Here is a 16,385-nt window from a genome sequence, read left to right on the forward strand (position 1 = left end):
GGATGAGGGTTTTTTTTGGTTATCTGTAGATATGTAAAACATTACTCCACTGATCTCAGTAGTATTATAAGCTGCAGTTTAGCTTCTTGGTAGAAGCCGTAAACATTCCTCTGTAGATGCTGTAAACAAGCATGTAAAACATTACTCCACTGATCTCAATAGTGTTATAAGTTACAGTTTAGCTTATTTGGTAGACCGCCTGATAATACGATAATAGACATATTTGAACTGTGACTTTAGTTTGTATATTATTTGAGAATGTCTTGCAATAGTTTAAGCATATTTAGCGTGTATATCGTATATTGTGTATTTGATGGTGGCTAGTGGTAGTGCATGTAAAGTATTAGTACCACTGATCTCAATAACTTCACAAGTGGCAGTTTAGCTTATTTGGTAGAGCGGCCGCCTCCCATGCCGGAGACCTGGGTTCGAGACCTGCTCGGAGTTGTACTTATATATTATTTCAAGTTCTCGCAACAGTTTATATATTTATATATATATACAGTGAAACCTTGACTTACGAGTGACTCAACTTACGAGTTTTCCGAGATACGAGCCGTCGCTCGCTCAATTTTTTGCTTTAAGATATGAGCCGAGATCTGAGTTACGAGCGAGCGAGCTTACGCAATTAATTGTAGCATTAAGTGTGTAGCGAGTAAGTTAACTTAAGCGATAGAGCACGAAATGAAAAACGCCACCCACCTCCTCCAATCTCCTCCACCTCCACCATCATCTTCGTCTGATCTTCAACGTAAATACACTTAATAAAACCAGTTTATTTCTTTACATTCTCTTTTATTATGTATTATTATTGTCTTATACATTATTTGTTATTCATAAAGTACATTTTTCTTATTTAAAAAACGTAACAAAAAAATTGGTGTGAAAAAAAAATATTGGTTTATTTTAGATGGATTTTAAATGTATTTTTCAAGGACTTCAGACCGCTACCGTGTGTGTGTGTGTGTGTTTGTGTGTTTGTGTGTGTGTGTGTGTGACATCAGCTAGAGTGAGGGAAGAGGTGTTTTTTAAGGACACATCATCTTTAAACTGTTCCTACAGCTTGAATTCTTACTCTACAGCCACATAAACTACCTTAAACTTTTTAAACTGTGACTTTAGCTTTTAAATATTATTTGAGCATGTCTTGCAATAGTTTAAGCAACATATTCGCAATCACACTCGCATTTTCTCCTGGAAATGCAACATTGCAACATTACTTACGCAATCACACTCTTGTTATCGTCACTATTTTTTATTATTATTATTATTCCGGTTCCTGGACTCGCTACTAGTCCTAAACAGTAATAGCTAAAATTATGGTTCCATCGCTAAAATGTTGGTTATGTTCTGCTTAAGTGTGCTATTACTTTTCATGCTGATAAGTATTGTAGTTTATTTTATATTAATTTTAAATGCATTTTTTACGGACTGCACTTCCTGGTTTCCGCACGGACATTTAAGGAGAGCGCTCACAGTTCGGTTTTTCTCAGCAGTTGCCGTAAACAAGCATGTAAAACGTTACTAGTCCTAAACGGTAATAGCTAGAAACATGGTTCCAAGGCTAAAATGTTGCCCATGTTATGCTTATGTGTGCTATTACTTTTCATTCTGATAAGTATTGTAGTTTATTTTATATTAATTTGTACATGCATTTTTCACAGACTTCACTTCCTGGTTTCTGTACAGTTCGGTCTTTCTCTGAGATTTTCAGTAGGTGCCATAAACGAGCATCTGTAGATGTCGTAAACAAGCATGTAAAAGGTTACTAGTCCTAAACAGTAATGGCTAGAAACATGGTTCCAACGCTACAATGCTGTTTAGGTGTGCTATTACTTTGCATGCTGATAAGTATTATAGTTTTTTATATGGATTTGTAAATGTATTATTCCCGGACTTCAGACCGCTGCTGTGTGTGTGTGTGTGTGTGTGTGTGTGTGTGTGACACGTCAGCTAGAGTGAGGGATGAGGGTTTTTTTTGGTTATCTGTAGATACACTATATTGCCAAAAGTATTCGCTCACCTGCCTTGACTCGCATATGAACTTAAGTGACATCCCATTCCTAATCCATAGGGTTCAATATGACGTCGGTCCACCCTTTGCAGCTATAACAGCTTCAACTCTTCTGGGAAGGCGGTCCACAAGGTTTAGGAGTGTGTTTATGGGAAATTTTGACCATTCTTCCAGAAGCACATTTGTGAGGTCACACACTGATGTTGGACGAGGAGGCCTGGCTCTCAGTCTCCGCTCTAATTCATCCCAAAGGTGTTCTATCGGGTTGAGGTCAGGACTCTGTGCAGGCCAGTCAAGTTCCTCCACACCAGACTCTGTCATCCATGTCTTTATGGACCTTGCTTTGTGCACTGGTGCACAGTCATGTTGGAAGAGGAAGGGGCCAGCTCCAAACTGTTCCCACAAAGTTGGGGGCATGGAATTGTCCAAAATGTCTTGGTATGCTGAAGCATTCAGAGTTCCTTTCACTGGAACTAAGGGGCCAAGCCCAGCTCCTGAAAAACAACCCCACACCATAATCCCCCCTCCACCAAACTTTACACTTGGCACAATGCAGTCAGACAAGTACCGTGCTGCTTAGGTGTGCTATTACGTTTCATGCTGATAAGTATTATAGTTTATTTTATATTAATTTTTAAATGCAATACGTACTTCAGACCGCTACTGTGTGTGTGTGTGTGTGTGTGTGTGAGAGAGAGAGAGAGTGAGGATGAGGTTGGATGCATCGTCTTTAAACTGTTCCCAGCGCACACACTAGTTTAGATTTCATATTTTAACTGTGACTTTAGTTTGTATATATTATTTGAGAATGTATTGCAATAGTTTAAGCATGTATAGCTTTTATATTTGTAACGGAGAGTAGTACTACGTGCTGTGATGTAAACCTCATCTTAATAAGTTTACTTGCCAACGAAAGCTTTTATTGCTTGTGGTACATTGTTAGTGCGCGCGAGACCCAGGTCGAGACACGCTCAGAGTTGTATTTATATATTATTTCAGAATTTCTTGCAATAGTTTAAGCAACATATCGCGTAAACGGTAATAGCAAGAAAAATGTTTCCAACGCTAAAATGCTGCTTATGTGTGCTATTACTTTTCAACCGCCTGTGCCACGTCAACCACGTGCATACATTAGGTGAAGGCCGACACTTGCAGAAAGTGTGGTTGTTCTAGGACATCAGCAACTGGACATAGCCAAGACAAGGCCAGAATTTATTGTCCAGTGACAGAGATGATGACAGAACAGCAGTTGCTCAAAAAAATAAAGAAAATATAGATATGTTGCATATAGCACTTGTATTCTTACAAAGTTACATGTATTTTATATTTAAATATTTGATGTTTAAATAGTATTTTTCTGTTTTGTTTATAGTTTAATATATTGCTATTTTATAATGTGTCACTTGTATTTATTATTAGGGTACATGTATTAAATAATGTATTATTTGAATTGTATTTGCACATTATTCAACTGCTGCTATACGTACTGTATTGTCTCTTTGCACTGTCTTTTGTCTTGCACTGTTTGCACCAAGTTGCACACGATGTACTTTATGAAGCTAGGACAGCTTACTTTCCGTCCTTAGCTCTGTGTTTTGTAATTATGTTATGTTGTTTATGTAGCACCAGGGTCCTGGAGAAACATGGTCTCATTTCACTGTGTACTGCATCAGCTATATGTGGTCAAAAGGACAATAAAAGATTCTTGACCTGACTTGAATGTATTCTTTGTTTTATCATTATAAGTTTATTTAGGTGTGTGCTTCAACATATATATTTAATAATATAAATATTGGTAGTTTTTTTGTTTTAATTAAAAAAATTACAAAACAGGTGCATATAAATCACACGTGGCACTCTGTCTCTCCTTTGCTTTCTTCCTTTCTTTCTTTTCTTCTCTTTTCTCTCTTTTTTCTTCCTTCCCCTCCTTCCCCATTTTTTTTTCCTTTCTTCCCCACCCGAAGCAGACTATTGAACTTTGGCGCAGCTGGTAGAGCGGTGGACTGTAGGTGCTTACAAATGAACATCCTTAGGTTGTCGTTTACCAGCCTCCAGAAAGCACGTCGTTTGTGTGCTGCCGCTAGCTCTGGCCGGGCGCAAAAAAGAGCTTGCTTCTCTGACCAGGAATCAAACCTGGGCTGCCGCGGCAAGAGCGCTGAATTCTAGCCATTAGACCACCAGGGAGACACAGAGAGGTTTGTGGGCCTCGTGCGGCTGGGCGCAGCACCCAGGATTGGCCTCTAGTGGCGATTTACCGCAATTCCGGATGAGTTACACCTGAGGAAACAGCAGTTTAAACAAATTCGCTTTAAGATCAACAGAATGTCTGCACAGACTGTCTCAAAAGACTTAAAAGAGGTCCCACCTCTCAGCTGCAGGGTCACCAGTTTGCAGTCTGTCCAGAGTCCCCGTGCGTGTACACCCGGTGTTCTCCGGTTTCCTCTCACCTCCAAAAGACACGCCAGTAGGTGGATCGGCTGAAACAAATTGCTATTAGGTATGAGCGAGTGCGTGAATGTGTTTGCACAGTGCCCTGTGATGAGCTGGCAAGCCATGCGGGGTGTACTGCTCACCGATCAGGTCTAGACAAGAACAGGTATGTCTGTCCTATGGAAAAGCTTTGACATGCAGCGATGCACACAAACGTTCACATCTGACCGTTTTGGCCCATCGCTTTTGAGGTGCCTGGTGGACAGAGTGAAACCCTGCGCATTAGGTCCTCTCTATTTACTTAGTTTAAGTCAACGCACCGGCGAGGGCACCCACACGTAGAAACCCGAGATTGCAAACGAGATTGTAACGGTGAAGAAGGGTCTAACATCGACAAGAAAGTTTATAGGCCCCAGTAAATCTGGCCTAGGGCCCCTGAAACCGCTGCGCTACGTGGCTCGTAACAGACAAAAATCACCAGGGGTCCCGTTTGCCAGGTTGTTGCCCAAAGGCGGCCTTGAGCCCTCCCTTCGATAGCTCAGCTGGTAGAGCGGAGGACTGTAGGTGCTTACAAATGGACATCCTTAGGTCGCCGGTTCAAATCCGGCTCGAAGGACGGCTTTTACCAGCCTCCGGGAAGCGCGCCGTTTGAGTGCATCTGCCTCTTGCAGCCGCTAGCTCTGGCCGGGCGTGAAAAAGAGTTCGCTTCCCTGACCGGGAATCGAACCCGGGCCGCGGCGGTGAGAGCGCTGAATCCTAGCCGCTAGACCTTCAGGGAGACGCAGACGGGCGTGTGGGCCTCGTGGGGCTGGGCACAGCCCCCAGGATTGGCCTCTAGTGCCGATTTACGGCAATTCCGGATGAGTTACACCTGAGGAAACAGCAGTTTAAACAAATTCACTTTAACGTCAACAGAATGTCTGCACAGACTGTCTCAAAAGACTTAAAAGAGGTCCCACCTCTCAGCTGCAGGGTCACCAGTTTGCAGTCTGTCCGGAGTCCCCGTGCGTGTACACCCGGTGTTCTCCGGTTTCCTCTCACCTCCAAAAGACACGCCAGTAGGTGGATCGGCTGAAACAAATTGCTATTAGGTATGAGCGAGTGCGTGAATGTGTTTGCACAGTGATGAGCTGGCGAGCCATGCAGGGTGTACTGCTCACCGATCAGGTCTAGACGAGAACAGGTATGTCTGTCCTATGTAAAAGCTTTGACATGCAGCGAAGCACACAAACGTTCACATCTGAAGGTTTTGGCCCATCGCTTTTGAGGCGCCTGGTGGACAGCGTGAAACCCTGTGCATTAGATAGATAGATAGATAGATAGATAGATAGATAGATAGATAGATAGATAGATAGATAGATAGACAGACAGACAGACAGACAGACAGACAGACAGACAGACAGACAGACAGATTCAACTTCATTGTCATTGCAGAGTGCAGGTACATAGCAATGAAATGCTGTTTAGCATCTACCAGAAGTGCAAATAGTAGAAATTCTGCCAATGAACAGGTGCAGATAAATATGTAAATATGTACATCGATAAATAAGGCTATGTCAGAGTGCGCATAGAGAAGTATGTGCAAGTAATATTTACAGCAGATAAAGTGACAGGTGTAATTATAATTGTGCTAAAAATGTGTGCATTATGTAAAATGTATGTACAACAGTAACAGATAATATACATATATTATATAGTATGTATAAATATAGTATATGTAAATGTATATAAATAGATAGACAAATAGATAATACTAGGTGTAATCTATGAAATGGACAATATGTACATTAATTATATTACACACTGAGAAAAAATTATATTATAACAGAATGTACAACAGAATGTTTAACAGTGAAAAATATTATATTAACAGAATGTACAGAGTGGAGCAGAACTGTAAAGTGGTAAGTGTAGAAAGACATGAGTGTCCTAGCGGTGTAGTGTAGAGTTCAGTAGATTTATGGTTGAAGGAAAAAAACTGGCCCTAAACCTACTGGTTCTGGTGAGGATGGACCTGTATCTCCTCCTGGATGGAAGGTTGAACAGTTTGTGACTCGGGTGGGAGGAGTCTTTGATTATTTTGTGTGCTCTGTGTAGACATCTACTGTGGTGAAGAGACCCAATGGCAGGTAGTTGGGTGCCGATGATGCATTGGGCGGTTTTCACAACCCTTTGCAGAGATTTCTTTTCACACATCGTGGAGCTGCCATGCCACACTGTGATGCAGCTCATCAAGATGCTCTCAATGATGCAGCGGTAAAGTTGGTCAGGATCTTGGGGGATAGGTGAACTTTCTTCAGTCTCCTTAGGAAGTAAAGATGCTGTTGTGCCTTCCGAACCAGAGTTGAGGTGTTCAGATGCCAGGACAGATCCTCAGAGATGTGGACACCCAGGAACTTAAAGCTGGAGACACGCTCTACTTCAGACCCGTTGATGTAAATAGGGGAGTAAAACTTACAAGGTCTCTCTCTCTCTCTCTCTCTCTCTCTCTTTCTCTCTACCTATATAAGACAGCATAAACCAGCACTAACTGGTATAAACCAGTATAAACCAGCACTAACTGGTATAAACCAGTATAAACCAGAATTAACTGGTATAAACCAGTATAAACCAGCACTAACCAGTATAAACCAGTATAAGCCAGTATAAACTAGTACTAACTGGTATAAACCAGCACTAACCAGTATAAACCAGTATAAACCAGCACTAACTGGTATAAACCAGCACTAACTATAACTATAAATAACTTATTCTATACCGTTTTGCCAGATCTAAAGGGCAGAAATATGAGGTGTGTCTGGGTTTATTTGATGTCCAGAGAATGCACTCATGGAAGATCATGTCTGATTATTTTTTAAGGCTTCATACAGAATCTATTCAGCTTCTGTTTCTGTTGACATGTGAGTCAGAATATAAAACACTCTTACAGCTGACAAGTGCATGAATTCTACACATTGTCTCAACACAGTAGTTTATAAAGGTTTAGGTCACAACAGAAGATGATCTTTACCTATTCATATTGTAAATACTGGGCTTTATGTAACTACAGTGATTGGTACAAGCCTCTGAAATGGCATGTTCCATTAAATATCTACACCAATACGAAGGTCATTGGAAATACCAAGATTGTGTGCACGTGTGCATGTGTACACATGTTTGTCTAGACATGCTGGATGGGAGAGTATGTGATGATAGGATGAAATATTTTAGTTTGTAGTGTTTCAGTTAGAACTCCATCACCATATCACACAAAAATAATAATAAACATAATTTATTTAGAGTAAGCGCTCTGTGTGCTGCCATTGTCCAGTAAAAAGTCCATTATGATTAACTCATGTTAATAATAAGAATATGAACAATAAAATAATTACAACACAGGACAGCTGTTCTAACTGTTAGATAAGCTTTATTTCAACTCCACTGATCAAAATGTTTGCTTACAGTTGCCTTTTAGTCCTACTGCCAACACGATTTTTCCATTTTCAGACAGTTCACATTTATCTATGACAAGAAGCAAGATATGTCACAAATGATCTAAAACCACACCATCAGACTGAGCTTTGTCCAGCAACTTCCATGTACATTAGTGTCTTAAAGATCAATTTCAGCCACAGCAGTATGTCAGAGCTTGAGATGCATTTCCTCAAAACACCTGGAATCAGTTATAAATGTTGCCTGCACAGACAAAACAAGGACATTTTAAGACACATTGAGGCCATTTCTGTCATAAATGAACACACTTAAATTAATACACTAGCCTTCAAAATAAGGAATGTACAAAACAGAAAAGAAATATATAAAAGGTGGACACTTTATAGCCTTGCTAAGGCCATAATAAAATATATAGTGGGGTCCAAATGTCTGAGACCACTAGGAAAAATGCTTCTTTTTTGCATTTTTTTCTAATTTAATACATTCATTTGTTTTACAGATTATATTATTTGACAACAACTTGAAGTAAAATCTTTGAAATTTATGTAAGATGCCTTTCTGAGTTTCTAGCATTTAGCAAGTTGCCTTTTTTGCTTTAAATGAGTTTGTGCATTTGAGCTGCATGGACACCACAAGTTTATGCAAAACCTTACAAGCCATTTTAGATCAAATGCATCAGTGTCACTTGAACACATGCTTCAGTAAAAAAGATCAGACATGAGGAAAATCTGACCTTTAAATAGACACCTAGAAAGAGTACAGAATCTTAAATTAACTATTGTTTATTTTCTATATTTTAAAGAGGAAAAAATGCAGTTGAAGAAAAATCCCAGATTATTAATGTGGTCACAGAATCTTGGACTCCATGCATAGATTTGGTGTTTTACCCGAGTTGGTTTCTTCAAGTCTTTTGTTTTGCGGTGATTGAATGAATCTGACATTTGACAAATTCAGCCTTTCAGCCTGTGAAATGTTAAAAAAAAACCTGTAAGGGTGGACTAATGCAAATTTTGTTGAGATGACTAGAGCACAAGCCTCCATTTAAGAATATTGAGGATTAATAAGAGCTTAATCCTAGAAGGAAAACAATGTTTTCTACAAATAAAGTTTAAAAGCTTAGGTTTATTCTGATTCAGCTGATTTTCTTTTGAAGTGGACATAATCAATACATTTATCACATTACAATTATTTATGTGAGTAATAAACCATATAAACATACTGTGATAACACTTTACATTAAGGCTCTGTTAACTTACTTTATTTACTGCATTAGTTAACATTAAAGAAATGCTTATATGAAAGCTTATACCGTCTTTATAACAGATCACCTTAGACCCTGAATCTGTTCTTGGAGCTGGATTTGATTTGTATTGTGAAATGTGAACTGACAGAAACTTCTTAACAATTACTGGTATACTTATGAAGAACAATTTACTTTAAAATAAATAACAGAACTGTAGGATGGGAATAATGAGGATTTAAGTGTTTTAAACCTAAGTGCCAGAATCTCTTCACAGAGCTTTAACTATGCGGTATTTCAAGATAATCGCAGCCACATACAGTGTGATGAGATGAAATAATAATTCTCTCGGACTCAATGTCTAAGACACATGTATGACATTTCATAGTGCTGACGAGACATATATAAAGTGCAACAGGAATAAGAAGCATGCAGGGAGGGGCTATGGGTAACAGTGGGGGTAAGTACACACATGGGTTCAAAGCTTTAAAGTGCAGTAATGCTTGTAAAAGTAACCTGAGATGAATGAAATTTAAAGTGACACAGTGTGTAGTAAGGTGTTAAGTCAGTAGTCTGTGTTATTCCTGCTGCCACCTCTGTATGATGGCCTTCTGCCTCTTTAAACAGCTGAGCACACAGACCCTCAGCCAAATATGGCAATTCTGTAAACTTTTACATTCATCCTGAAGGAAATTTCAGAGTGCTTTAAGTGAAGGAAAGTGTAGGGACAGGCCTTGTTTTCTTTCCACATCCTCCAGCTGAAATTAATCACCAGACCTAACTTATAAACACTGATTCAGATGTTTGAAACTGAAAAGTGTTTAAAAAAGAAAAGAAAAGAAAAGCTATTTATTATGTACAAGAAGTACAAGTATAAAAACAAATTTCATTCATGTCATTTAATTCATTTATTATTTTATTTCATTAAGTGGTTACAGGCTGGTCTTCTTGTGAAAGTATATAAAGAGACTTAATGCTTTACTTCTATACTCTGTGGTACCTGTTAGTAAGTCTCCTGTATTAGGTCAATTCTCAATCTCACCACAGGATGGCAGTATCGGATACAGCTTATATAAAACAAGGGGAAACCTAGAACTACCTGACAATCATTAGATTATATATCCAACAGTGAGATTGATTTGTTGTGAGAAAGCCTAGTGCATAAATTGATTGAAATAATAAGTTGCTGAATTTTCTCAGGAACAGCCATCTAGTTAAATTCAGTGAATGTCAGATGATGTTTGTGTGTTGCCAGGTGTGTAGTTTTCAGACCAAACGATTATTTCAGGTCTTGTGTGTGGCACATGTTCCATAATCTTCTTGCCAAGTAACAATGTCACTTTTGAGAGATACAAGTTCTTCTCTGCTGACCAGACACAAGGAGTGAGTTTTGACCAGTACCTTGTGGAACTGCACACACTGAGTAAGACTTGTGAATTTGGAGATTTTAGAGGCTCTGACACAGTGTATGTAAACTTCTGGTTTCAATGGTAAGTACCTGGGTGTTCATCTCAACTATAAACTGGACTGGACAGACAATTCCACTGCACTTTACAACAAAGGTCAGAGCAGATGGTACCTGCTGAGAAGACTCAGTTCCTTTGTAGTGCAGTGGGCAGTCCTCAAGATCTTTTTTGACTCTGTGGTAGTATCTGTCATTTTTATGTTTCTTTTTCAGCTGGAGCAGTGGCAATTCTGCTGCAGACAGGAAGAGACTGGATAAAATTATGAAGATAGCTCTTTCATAGGATGCAGTCTCGACCCAGTGCAGGTGGAGGGAGAAAGGAGGATGATGGTCAGGTTCTGGAAGACTCTGATGACTCTGGGCAGCTCCTGTAGTGGTAGGCTACTTCACCCCAAGTGTTTGAGAGAGCGGTACTGTAGGTCTTTCATCCCTGCTGCTGTGAGACTGTACAACCAGCACTGCTCCCAGTAGCCCCTTCCACAAACTGGACAATACATTTGGGGATTTCTACTATATCATATGAGAATTGTGCAATAACAAGATTAATTTTTACACAAGATACTTTATCTTGATATTTTCTCTATTTTATAATCAGATTACAATTTATTATCATCATCATTATTATTATTATTATTATTATTATTATTATTATAAACTGAAGAAGATAAATTACTGAAATTGTATGAATGAATAGAATTATAATGAATTATTATTATTGTTATAACTTTATTACAAAATACAGTGGTAAAAAGAAAGTATAGACAAGAAATTTGCTTGATAACAGAAAACGTTTACAAAAATTGCCCCAGATTACTTGATGTCATTTCATCGATTCTCCAGCAGATGGCGCAAAGGGATTGTTGGATTTGTTTTACAATTTCTCTGACAGTTAGTGACATGCATTTATGAGTACTGTGTTCATATTTACAAAGCTCTTCACACAGTTAGAGCAACAACGGTCTATAATAAAGTGTATGTGTTAACAATAAGAACAATACAATAATAGTAATTACTTTATTATAATTATAATTAATAACGATAACAAACATAATAATAATAATAATAATAATAATAATAATAATAATAATAATAATGATAATAATTATCATCATCATCATCATCATCATCATCATCTGCGTGACCCCAATCCGCATCTCAGGTATTCCCACGTTGGGTCTCGAGCCGCGTGAATCTGTGCATTTTAGACGTCACGTGCGCATGCGTATTCGCTTCTTTGAATAGTTTGTGTTTAAACTGTATCCATGGTGATAACGCGTCACATCGAGCAGTTTAAAATCATAACTCGGCATTTGCTCCTTGGATACAGACAAACATCTGCTCTACAAAAACTCATCTCTTCATCTGAACAGCGCACAACTGAACATCGGAACAACTACATCAACACCACGAACAGCGACTCCCGACGAAGGACTTCATCAACACCACGAACAGCGACTCCCGACGAAGGACTTCTGACTCTGCGATGGATTTCCGCGTAATGCTGCAAGACCTGAAGAGCTTGACCCTGGGTGAGATCGCCTGTGCTGCGGGTCTGGTCACTCTCTCCTCCGGTGTGAGTTACTTCATTTCCCGCAGCCTCCGGGGAAAAAGATCTCCTCAAGGTAGGAAGAGCTTTATCCTACCACGTGACTTTAATGTCTCACTGATTTTACAATAAATCCAGTTGAAGTTACAGTTACAGTCTAATGTTATGTAGCTCACAAGCGACCTCATCTGTTGCCGCGAATTAGCCTCATGCTAGTTATCGTGCTAGCGAACTTGGCTACTGGTTTAAATCACACAATAAAATCATTAAGCTTGGTTTAAGAATTTATTCCATTTCCACAGTGAAATATTTCCCCCATCAGAAGGTCACTTAACAACCCTGAGTACTGGTTTTACACTAAATCATGATTAGACTAGTGATTATCCAGTTAGCGCCCTAAAGGACTTGATTACAGATGTATGTTAGCTAGCTAGCGCATTTCGCTAATCATTTCATGTACACAATATCATATTGAGTATAAAGCTTGCTGAAGTCGGGTGAAGGTGTAAATAATTATACAGTATAATATTTAGATAGATTTTGGATGATGGACAGGGACAGGAGGTTTTTGAGACTTTAATCAGTCACATGTACAGTGAATTTACACAAGCTGAATACTAATGCTGATATTTGTCTGTTTATTCACGAGTGAACTAGCTAACAAACTCACAATATTATTAACTTTTCTGCATTAAAAGGAAAGTTTTTTACTTCTCCCTTTCTCTCTGTTGTTCAGACATGTGTTCATTTAAGATTAGTACATAAAATGTGTTTTTAAATAGAAAAATCCTCATTTCCGGGTGTGGAAAACACAGGTTTAACTACACTGTTAGTAAGCCTGGATAATTAACTTGGTAGCATCATTAAGATAAATAATTTATTCATTAGAGCAAAAATAAAAATGAGTGGAAGGTTAAAAAAGTATTTAAAATTAATGCTTGGCTATAAATTATAGCATATATTTAATGGTTAGCTAGTGCACTTGAAAACATGTCTACCCATTTTGAAATCTCATCACAATACAACTCATAAACTTGACTATTGGTTTATATGTACGATAGAAAATATTAGTTGTAATTGAAGTTATAATTATGAATCACATACAAATAAAACTAATTTATTACAGCTCCTGTTAAAACCCCGAGAGAAACACCAAGGGCTCCTTCTGTCATGGTTGTTGAGCCGATCTCTCTGCTGCATCCCACCATACGCCGCCATGTACCTACAGCTGCTGTTCTGGTAACCAAACCTTTCATTTACTTACTAAAAGCAATCTCTGAATTTTCCAAGCAGCAGAATGTTCAGTGTGTTAGTATGAAACTGCTATGATAAAAAGCCCTTATGATCTTCATGCTTTATTTTTCACAGTTTCTCAGGACTGGTGAGCTGTACAGCGTCTGCCGAAGTGTTCCCTCCCACATTGCAGACTCCTCCCTCTCACATGTAATCACAGTATTCATTACTCTGATGAAGAGATTTGATATTAATGATTTTTAGAAGAGCATTTTAATAAAATATATCTTGAGTTTCATCTTCCCGTTATTTGCAGGAATTCTCTTATTTTGCCCACACTGAGGATGGTTTCACTGGCATTCAGGTAAGGGATTATTTATTGTGGCATTGCAAAATTGTGTTAATTGCAGTGACTAATTGTGTTTGTGTGTGTTAAGGATGTTCGGCCAAATCTTCAGCTGCTGCCGTATGAACATCAACATGATCCATCCAATACCTTTCTGGTAAACAAACATTTACTCAAGCTGTTTTTACTGTAAGGAAAGTGACAGAATGTTTGATGTGTTATTATGAAACACAAACACACACATCACACACAAACACACACAGAAACACACACATCACACACAAACACACACACATCACATACAAACACACACACATCACACACAAACACACACACATCACACACAAACACACACACATCACATACAAACACACACACATCACACACAAACACACACACATCACACACAAACACACACATCACACAAACATACACACACATCACACACAAACACACACACATCACACACAAACACACACATCTCCTTCTTTACAAGTTCTCTTTTTTTTTTTGTATTTCTAGTCAGTGAACACTATTCGATCCTTCATCAGGAGGATAAGGGGCCCTGAAACTCAGCTCTGCTGGGTTCTGTACAGATTTTTGACGAACGACTTAACACCTGAGTCGGTAAGAGTCTTAACATGGATTAAAAAGAGATGCTAGAATTGTAGTTTGAGAACACAATCTATTTTATTGCATTTTCTTTTCTCATATTTTAACCCTGGCATTAACAGAGCTTGTCTTCTTTCTTTCCTAAAGTTAATGGGAGGATACTTGGACCACCTGCTGGAGTTCATCAACATGTGGGATGCAGACGAGGAGGAGCCTGAAGCAGAGAACTACTTCACAGAGCTTATTGTAAGTGTTGAATATCTTCTGATGCCACGATACACAAATTCTCACCATTGTATCTGTAAGACAGTGACATAATACTGGATTTGTGTGTGTGTGTGTGTGTGTGTGTAATTTGTTGATAGGGTCAGCTTACAGGCCTTATAGATGTATTCTACGCTCAGCCACAGTTACGGATCTCCTCCAGCAGCACATAGAGAAGATGATGAAGACTTTGGAGAGACTCTGAGCAATGTCTTTCCCTTACCCCCACACCTCCCCATTTCCCACCATACACACACACAAACAATTTTTTTCACTAGTTAATTCCCTTTTAATACTTTTTTACATTTCATATTTTGTCCCTACATTGCTCAAGCTCTCCACAGGTAAGTATAAATTTATTTTGTAATTAAATTCTAACATTTTCAAATATTTTATATTGTTACTAACATTATTATCTCTCCTATTTTCATCCTCCTATTAAGCCCCCCATCACCCCCTCCTCCCTCATCCCTCTATGTAGATCTTCATCTGTAAATAGTTCAAAATCTGTAAATAGTTCAAAATCTGTAAATAGTTGCATCTTTTATTATAGTGTTTATTTAGTAATCTTTAATAAAATATTTGAATTGCATCTATTACAGCCTCCTTCCGATCATTTCTATGCATCAAAATCATTTCTATGCATCTTTTTAGCACAAACACATGAAATTCATTTCTCACTAAAATACAAATCCTTTTTAAAGAGTGTCAGAAACTTTTCATTCACTTATCATTCACTACAATGTGAAATTAAAATGACAATAAAATACAGATAGCCTTCAAAAATCCTTCAAGACCCAACCTGTCAGGATTAAAGTCTGAAATTCTAATTGTAAAGGATCAAAAATCTGAGATGACACCATCTTACACATTTTAGTGGATTCGTTTACATGGAATAGTATTGACAAATGCACAAGTTACTTCATTATAGTTAAACATCCTTAAATGAAGCCGTAACTTTATTATTAATAAAAGAAGAAATAGAATTTTTTTAAGGTATTTTCCCTAAATAATGCTTTATGTAAGAACAACAACCTAAAATCTTACTTAGATTAGACGATAAGATGAGATGTACCTTTATCTATACCAGAAGTATTTCCTTACTAATATCAAGAAATAGTGTAAAATTGTATAAGATAAAAATAAATAATCAAATAAATCTGTGTGTACATATATAGCTATGTATAGATGTAGAGATGATCTAACCCAGTCATGTAGCACTTTTTTGTGTTATGCTACTAGGTATGAAATAAATGAAAACATTATTAGTAAGGCTAATAGAAACTTATGAACTGGTTCATTTGTGTTAATTCAGTTTTTTATTGTATCTTGTGCACTATATGTAAACTTTATGTAAAAGCAGAGCTAAATAAAAAAAATAAAATGCAATTTTTATGATCCCTCTTATTTATTTATTTGTTTGTTTGTTTTACATTTTCCATATTCTGCTAGTATCTAAACTTATGATGTCAACTGCATTAGTGTTGGCAATTCTATATCCCTGTGTGTGTGTGTTGGGGGGTAAAAATGTAATGAATTAGTATGAAGTTCTTTATTAGTAAAAAGTATAGAAGGTTGTTTCTTGCCTTTACTTCTCCTGCTGTTGACCACGCCCCCTTTTACTTACATTTACATGGCATGTGATGCCTAATGTGATGTCACATTAATTGTGTTATAATTTATCACACAGTTTCACTGGTTAGACTTTCACTTCTTTATTTCTTTATTTTAATAAAAAATTGTAAGTCTCTGTGTTTTAAACTCCAGCTGTTTTTAAATAGTCTACAGGGGTACAGATCATTC

At 37.9% G+C, this 16,385-nt stretch overlaps 1 non-coding gene across 1 annotated transcript; it reads left to right on the forward strand.

Moving 5' to 3' along the window:
* The first annotated feature begins 4,971 nt into the window (after positions 1-4,971).
* On the forward strand, positions 4,972-5,060 carry trnay-gua (transfer RNA tyrosine (anticodon GUA)). The gene is given in 2 exon segments: positions 4,972-5,008; positions 5,025-5,060. It is a non-coding gene; the product is annotated as a tRNA-Tyr (tRNA).
* Positions 5,061-16,385: the final 11,325 nt, after the last annotated feature.

This window comes from Hemibagrus wyckioides, linkage group LG09, assembly GCF_019097595.1.
Source record: "Hemibagrus wyckioides isolate EC202008001 linkage group LG09, SWU_Hwy_1.0, whole genome shotgun sequence".
NCBI classification, from domain to species: domain Eukaryota; kingdom Metazoa; phylum Chordata; class Actinopteri; order Siluriformes; family Bagridae; genus Hemibagrus; species Hemibagrus wyckioides.